At 36.9% G+C, this 8,728-nt stretch overlaps 1 long non-coding RNA gene across 1 annotated transcript; it reads left to right on the top strand.

Annotated features, from left to right (window-relative positions):
- Positions 1–562: 562 nt before the first annotated feature.
- On the top strand, positions 563–8,197 carry LOC124417462. Its single transcript, XR_006932268.1, has 3 exons — positions 563–686; positions 1,939–1,993; positions 7,331–8,197. It is a non-coding gene; the product is annotated as an uncharacterized LOC124417462 (long non-coding RNA).
- The last annotated feature ends 531 nt before the right edge of the window (positions 8,198–8,728 follow it).

Here is an 8,728-nt window from a genome sequence, read left to right as displayed (position 1 = left end):
TGGAATTGTGAGCTTCTAGTCTGATTGAAAATTCAGAAGACTGAAGTTAGGAAGGAAAAACCTAACTTCAGTGTGAACAGAAAAACACCCTTCTACTGATTTCCCATTTTCACTGACATCAGCAAATTAAGATTTTCTGAAATACTACCTTAAAAAATTAACAAATTTATTTGACAAAAAAAGCCTTCAAAAATGAGGGACAGACTTTTGAAAATGAAAAATAAAGCTGCATTATTGTCATTAATAAAAAGGTTTGGAGGAAATATGTTAAACTTGTTTGTTTTGAAAATTAACTTTTTCACTTCTCTGTTATTACTATTTTCAGAGAAAGAAAGGATGCTTATCAGATTATGTTTCTGTTGGCAACAGTAAACAAAATCAAACTTGGCTTGAGCAATGGTGCCATATTTTCCAATCTTGACATGATAGATTAAGTGTCTTTTCAAAAGTTGCTAATACTAGGAAAGCAAAAACTGACTCATATTTTGGTCTCTTGTGTAAGTAAGAGTTCTGCTTTCATCCAAGATAACCTTCATGCATCTCCATTTGGCTTAGCTAATATAGCAATCTCATTTGATACATCTGGAAAGCTCCTGGCTTCATAAATGTCTGCCCACATGTTTGCAGGCAGTACAGGAGGTGGACGTGATTCCTTACTGGACTGTATCTTATAGAGGTATGAAATGGTAAGGAAAGAGATACTCTCCATTCAGTTTATAAGCTACAGGGGAACTAAATGCATTCCTTGTCTCCCTTTACCCTTAAATTATAGCATACAATGTAAACATATTGGTTTTACATGAGACTGCATAACAGATCTCCAAATATACTGCAGAATGGGACTATAATGTGCTCTCTTCAGGAGGCTATGTATTACGTGTTTCGAAATCCTAGGAAAATCTGGCAAGTCCTACACTCAGGAGTGTCCATGAACCACAGACCATGGGTTTTGTGTTCATGGTACTCTCCTGGTTGCTGGCTGGGCTCCACACTGTGCTGTCAAGAACAGGGCTTACAATATTTCCTCAGTTTTGAGTAGGTAGCATCCTCCCCTTGACTAGTGCTGTGTCAGATCCATGCACTTTACATGAATGGCAATCTGAAACTAAGCTGAGGTGCTGAATGGACTAGGATATCCCCACTCAAGGATCTGTGTTTTGGCTGGAGATGATTATCAACATGGACTGAAATTATAGTGTACATGATGACAAAATGGAGTGTAAGAAAAAGAGGGCATCACCACCTTATCAGTCTTGACGTTTCCTTCAAGATAGCCCACTGATTGTTATTTGAGGTTACCTTTTCTTCCGGAAAGCACAGCCATCTGAAATCACTTCAGTGGTGTTTTTGACTGAGGAAAGAACGAGTATGAGTTGCAGGGATTTTTCTTATGAAGCTGAACAGCAGATGACATAAATTACATTCAGATTGATGTTTTATATATGAAAATCCATTCTATTATTAATTCACTCTATTTATCCATTTGAATGTGTTTCAGTACTCTTTAAATTGCGTTTGATATAATGAAGTTTGTCTACAACACTGGATGTTTACTTTGAAATATTGTTCTCAGAGAATCCAATCCTTTTAACTATTGTCTACAGTAAAGATCTACTTATTTTAATCTTCTGATTAAGTGATCTGGTTAATATAATTTATATTATAAAGTTTGATTTTTGGCTAGAAATGTCTGCCTTTCCATGACGAAAATGCAACAGCTTTCTCAGGTGTAGTACACACAAATTAAGGAGGAACAGAGAAGGTACATCAGTAGTTAAATCAAAAATTCATATTAAATACCTGCTCAGATTTAAATAACTAACTACGCAGTATAAAGCAGGAAAACTCCTGTTGGAATTACTCTATATTATATAAATCATTACTGTTCTCCAGATTTAGTAACTCAGAGGAGCTATAACTTGAAATTAACTTTTCCAGATATACGATGACTGGCCTGGGCACAGAGATCCTGACTATCTTGTGGTTGAGCTCAGTAAGTATAATCAATAAATTTTATAGAACTTGGTTGTTCATAATATTGAATAAAACTATGCAACCAAACTCAAAATGCTCCTGACCAACCTAATTAAAAAAAAAAAAATAATAATTCTTGTTTCAATGCAAGCTCTCCTTCTTTACCCCTGTGTAAGCAGTACCAGTATCTTAGCTTCTAGAATGGAAATGTCAGAAGAATATAAGATCTGACTGATCCCTTCCTGTGAGAAAACCCAGCAGTGATCACATAGGCACGCACAGACTGAGCTGGTTCCAAATTCCTATGCTTTACATTTCATGTAAAAAAATTTTGCTGGAACTACACAATGCAGAAAATATGCATTAGTTAGGCATACAGTGACATATGTGATTGATCATGGTTAGCATATGCATACATTTGCAAGGAAAAAAGCTTGACTCAAATGCTAAATTTCTTACGAGAGTTTAATCTTGTAGGTGTACTTTGATGTTATTTTTTTTTCTCTCAAGTAATTATAAAATCACTGATGAATGAATATCACTTCATCAGTTTAAACATTAATCAACATCAGACATTAATCAAACCATGACAAAGATGATTCATTTTTCATGAGAATCAAATTGGACTGTGATTCTTCCAGCACTTAAATAAACGTATTTACTCCTATAGTCAATGTTTTCTTGATCAGTGTATTCCTCCATAGATAGTCCTATCACTAATGCATGGAGGTAAGAGGGACTTAGCTACAAGTTTTTAATGTTTTAAATTTAAGGATTTTTTTATTATTTTTTTTCCCCCAAAAAAGTATTTGAGTAGTGTAGGCTTAAGCAAGTTCTGTTCCCATGGAAAAAGATCTTACTTTTAATTGTTTTATGAACACAGAATCAAAGAATGGCTTAGTTTGGAAGAAACATTAAAGCTCATCCAGTTCCAAGCCTGTGCTGTGGGCAGTGCCACCCACCAGCTCAGGCTGCCCAGGGCCCACCTAACATGCCCTTGAGCGCTTTCACAAATGGGCTATCCACTGCTTCTCTGGGCAGCTTGTGCCAGTGCCTCATCACCTCCTGCGTAAATAAGTTTTTCCTAGCAGCTAGTCTATATTTCTGCCTTTTTGGTTTAAAGCCATTCCCCCTTGTCCTATTACTATTATACCACGCAAAGTCAGTCCCCCTCCTGCTTATAAGCTCCATTCAAGTACTGGAAAGCTGCAATGAGGTTTTCCTAGAGCCTTCTCTTCTCCAACCTAAACAAACCCAACTGTTAACCTTTCTTCAAAGGAGAAGTGCTTTAGCCTTTTAACCATATTCATGGACAACTGGAGCCACTCCAACAGTTCCTCATCCTTCCTGTGCTGGAGGCTGCAGGCCTTGACACAGCACTCTAAATGAGGCCTCGTGAGGGTAGAGCAGGAACAATCTCCTCCCTCATCCTGCTGGCCACCTCTTTTTTGATTCAGCCCAGGATACTGTTGGCCTTCTGGGCTGCAAGACTACATTATTGGCTCATGTCCAGTTTTCTGTCCACCAGAACCCCATGACACCAAACTTGGAGGCAACACCGATGGCAGACTCAGACTCTGAAAAACAGAAAGCAGCATAAGGGGGATATGTCAGTCCACAGAGGGGTAATAAACAAGACCCTAGAGTTTATTCTCCAGAGATTTCTTTGCTTTTAGGTCTCTATAACTTCATCATGACAATTTGCTTCCAAAAGGCCCAGACATTCTGAGAGGTAGATTTATGGGAGGAAGAGCAAATTGATCCTTGAGCTTTCCCCTTCCATTTTGTCATAAACAGGGGTGACTCGAGCCTTCTCCATCATCTGATTCAATGGCTGATGGAAATGGCACAGACCTTCACCCCATGCTGTCTCATCATATACATACTTTCACTTCGGATTATTAAATTGTTTTCTGTGTTTATGGCTGGATGGACAGAAGGGAATTTCTTAGATCTTACAACACTTTTTCTGCAGAGTTCTGAGATATTTTGGCATAGTATTACACCCAAATCAATCTTTACCTGCTATCTTCTATTTAAAATGTAACGGAGCAATCTACATGGGTGGGAAAGCATATTTGGTAAGCTTCATATCATTTTTATAAATAGGGGAAAAACAGATGTTTTCCTTGGTACCTGAAAAGTTTTATTTTCAAGGCATCAGTCGTTACATATTTTACAAGAATTCAATTGCGTGTTCAGTTTTGGTTTTCATGTTTTTAAAGAAAATTAATAAGGACTGTGGAATGATGCTCCATTCCGTAAGTCTAGCCAGAATATGCTGATAGGACTGTTGCCAATTCAACGATTCATGAATATAACTCCCATTCTGCAAGGCCCATAAAGAAGTTCTTACAGTATGCAAAATAACAAAAAATCAGTTGTCTATGACCTGGTGTGCTCAGTGCACTGAAAGTCATATGTTTCAGAGCTGTGTTTCCTCTCAGTGCTGGCCTATGCTGTCTGTGTACTGTGTGATGAGACCTGTTGCTCTGCCAGAAGAGAATTCCTATGTTTGAAGGTAGTGTTGGAAGAAGAGGTCCAGCCCTAAACCATCTGCTAGTGCAACAGCTTCCTATACAGCTCTGTTGCTGCATTTTGTCAAGTGTTACCTTAAGTATAACACATGTTAAAAGGTAATATGAAGAATTATTTTCATTCTGAGTTAACTGATGCTTTTCCAGTGACGCTGCTAGAGAAGAAACTTGTTTTTTTCCAGGCATATCACTTACATGTTGACTATGAAGGGTGTTGCTTGTCAGTCCTCTCACTGCATCATTGAAGTAAGAGGTTGCATAAAATTAAACACAGTGTAAGCCTGAAGATGTTATTGATATAAGAGGAAAATCTTTTGAAAAATCTAGTACTTAGTAACAACTTGTCCTGGCACAGATCTTGCCTGTCTCTTGGTATGTTAACGGTTTGGTCCAATTCTACATCAAAGGACTGATTTTGTAACACTGTTGTGAAATCTTTGGTATCACAGATTTAGCTGCTACCTTAGATGCTGTGATAAGCCTGAACTTTCAGACAAGTAAACCAACACCATCTTAGCAAATAAATTAACAACAACAAGCAAAGAAAAAAATCATGAATTAAATAGCACACAACAAAATTTATGCAAAAATTATTAATTTAATTAAGGCTAACTGCACAATGTTAACTGTAAAATCTATAGCTTGTAAAGCTGAGGAATTAAGAAAACTGAAACGCTGCTAGAAATTTCTTATTCTGATCCACTCTTTTGGCAAATCTAATCAAGTAGATATCATGTACAATCCCGAAAATTGTGTTGTCAGACAGTAAACAAGAAATGCGACAACTTCATTCTTACTAAAATATTTCTTTTTCCTTAGAATTTTCTTCTGCAAAAAAATTCCAATTATTTTATTTCTCTTCATATATGGGACTCTCTTTTTGACTTGAATTCTACATTCTTTGCTTCTAATTGTAACACAGGTATGAAAATTTTTCAGCAGTAACAGTTATCAGTTAACATAATATTTTGTTGTGCTTTTTCCAGTGTAGTGTCCCTATGAAATAGAAAATGCCTCTACTGGTTAGATCAATGACTTCCATTTACCAGTAATGACTGCTAACATAAAAATGTGAATATGTACCAAAGTACAGAACTTTTTGCAGATGAGTAGTTCTACTGATTTCAAAGAAAATATGCAGATACATAGAGGTAAGGTACATGTGCTTATCTACAAATCAGACAAATCAGATAAATTAGTTCCAGGTAGACCGGTGATTAAATACAATTCTTTTAGTTTGTGAGAAAATTTTTTCTTCTTTTCTCTATTATAATGCCATATAGCAAATGCTACAAAAATTTCCCTCTTTATCTAAAATGTAAAATGAAAAATCAGGTTTTTACACAACCTAGCACTTGAACTTGTACATGCTAAGAGAGATGAAGAAGGATTCAGCTTTAATAATGATGTAGTAATTAAGAGAAACTAATCATGAGAGAAACAACAAATGTAATCATTAAGAGAAACTAAAAATTCAGATTCAAAGACAATTCAGGCAGTTAGCATAGAATTTAATCTCAGAAACCATACTAGAATGACATCTCAATAGACTAAGAAAGTCAGAGCAAGTGTCTCTACTCCTAAAAATATAGCAGACCGTGACCACAAATGTGACAACAGTTTATCAAAATCACAATTTTCTTTCCTCTTTATAACGTTTAATTAGCTACAGTAAGTAATAAGCAAAGTTCAGCTCATACTGTTTCAGAGAGAAATTAAATCATATGTGATTCAGAAAATAATAAGCCAAACTTTAGTACAGTCAATGTCTCTTAAAAAGTTTAAATTAAGAGCCCGAGATGCCTTTGTTATGTGGTATACCAGATGGTCGACATAACACAGCCCTCTGGACTCAGGATAATAATAGTTTTCAGTTTCAGTGCAACTTATGGTAATATTTTATGATTTTATAATTTATTTCTCCCCTAGTCCCAAAGCACACATCTCCAACTATATCGGCCAATCCACACCCCATAATTGTAAGATTATCAAAATTCCTGATTGATGCAAAAAATTGTCATGATAGATGTCATAGAACAGTTCCATGAAGGAAGTAAATGCATTAGCAGAGCCTTCAGCTATACAATTTGTCATTTTATTTAGTATGTCAGATAACTTAATTGCTAGATTTTGTTCTAAAATTGATAATTTAATATAAGAATAAAATCTCCAGATTTAGAAAACATTACAGTTAAGGGAAGAGCTTAACGGGCTTTGGATTTGTTCTAGAGATGGCAGTGATCAGCAATTCAATTTATGGACTAGATACTTGAGTCAAAACTATTCACAGATAACTACTGTCCCTGAATTGAATCAGGTATTTGTACTTGTTGTTTGCCTGTGTGTCTAGGACTCAGTAGATTCATAAATCCCTTGATTACTGCCTGAGGTTAGGTAGCAGTGACAGTTTATTACAATCAAGATGGGAACTACAAGGAGAACACTGCTATCTACAGTGATCCCAAACTTACAGAATAATAGAACAAGGAAATAGCTGAGCATGGAAGGCCCCTCTGGAGATTACCATTCCGAGCAGAGAAGTTTCAGCTACAGTAGGTGGCACAAGGATTATTTCTGTGTATACTCCATGGCCTCTCTGGGCAACCTGGTTTGACTATCCTCACATTGAAACATTTTTTCTTATGTTTAGAAGAAATTTTCCATACTTCAGTTTTTGCCCATTGCCTTTTGTCCTATCACTGTGTACCACTGACAAGAAATCTCTGGTTCTGTTGTCTTTACTTCTCCCCATCAAGTATTTATATGCATTGTGTACATGCTCATGACTCTCTCCTTAAGCCTTTTTTTTTTTTTTCCAGGTTGAACTGTTCCAGCTTTCTCAGCCTCTCTTCGTATGAAAGATGCTCCAAATGCTTAATTATCTTAATGGTCCTTCACTGGAAATAATCCAATGTGCCCACATCTCTCTTTTACTAGAGTCCAAACTTGGAACCAGTACTCCAGGTATGACCTCTCAAACACTGAGTAGAATGAAAGGATCACATCCTTCCACCTGCTGGCAACACTTCTCCCACTGCAGCCAAAGATATCTTTAGCCTTTTTTTACTACAAATACATGTAACTGGCTCATGTTCAACTTGTTGCACACAAGGATCCAGAGGTCCTCTGCCATGTTGTTTTCTAGCTGGTCCCCAGTATGTACTGGTGTATGGAGTTGTTTCTCTTCAGCCTTAGGACTTTGTATTTTCCTTTGTTGAGCTTCATGATGCTTCTGTCAGCCCACTTCTCCAGCCTGCTGATTTCCCTTTGAATGGTAGCACTACTCTGCTGCATCAACCACTCCTCCCACATTTGTATCCTGTGCAAATTTGCTGAGGATGCGCTCCATCATACAGGTCATTAGCAGGAATTTTAAACAGTGTTGGCTCCATATTGATACCTGAGGTATACCACTGGTATCTTGTTTCCAACAGGACTTTGTACCATTGATTGCAGTCCTTTGAGACAGTTTCAACCCACCTACCCATTTCAGCCAGCTTTCAATCCATCTAGATGTCCACTCATCTAGTTTGCCTGTAAAGATGCTATGAGAGACATATCTTGCTAAAATCAAGATACCATATCTAGCTCTTGCCCCTTATCCAACAAGTTGGTCATTTGATCACAGAAGGTGATCACATTGGCTGGATATGTCTTCTCTTTCTTAGATCCATGTTGACTGCAATCTTCTTGTCCTTATTTTGGAAATTGCTTCTAGGGTTATTTGCTGTATCACCTTCCAAGGAATCAAGGTGAGACTGGCCTGTAGTTCTTCGATTCTCCTTACCTATCTTGAAGATAATAAAGACATTTGTTATATTTCAGAACTCAAATATTGTGACACAGTAAACTATGGACTTAGCACAAGTAAGTATCTCACATAGTAGTCATATGGACTAAAACTGACTGAGGAATATTTGTTGATTCCCTCCCTTCCCCTCCAAAAAAGACAAAAAAGTACATGCTTAAAAATAGCTCTATTTTTTATTCACCATTCTACATACCTTTTTTCATGCCTGGCACAGGAAGACTGATTGGTGTCACTGAAGTGATGAGACTGCATATATTGTAAGCTACAGGTTGCCTACTTTGCACCTCGGATGTATTCATTCAAAGTACTCATTTGAAACACAAGTTGAAGTGCTCATCTGGATCTTAGGAGTCTGAAATAATTTTTCAGAATGATGGCATTCTATTACAAAACAGAATGATTGAAT

This window comes from Gallus gallus, chromosome 1 (genome assembly GCF_016699485.2).
Source record: "Gallus gallus isolate bGalGal1 chromosome 1, bGalGal1.mat.broiler.GRCg7b, whole genome shotgun sequence".
In the NCBI taxonomy this organism is placed as follows: domain Eukaryota; kingdom Metazoa; phylum Chordata; class Aves; order Galliformes; family Phasianidae; genus Gallus; species Gallus gallus.
The sequence above is the reverse complement of the archived record's forward strand: the minus strand, read 5'-3'. Positions and strand labels throughout refer to the sequence as shown.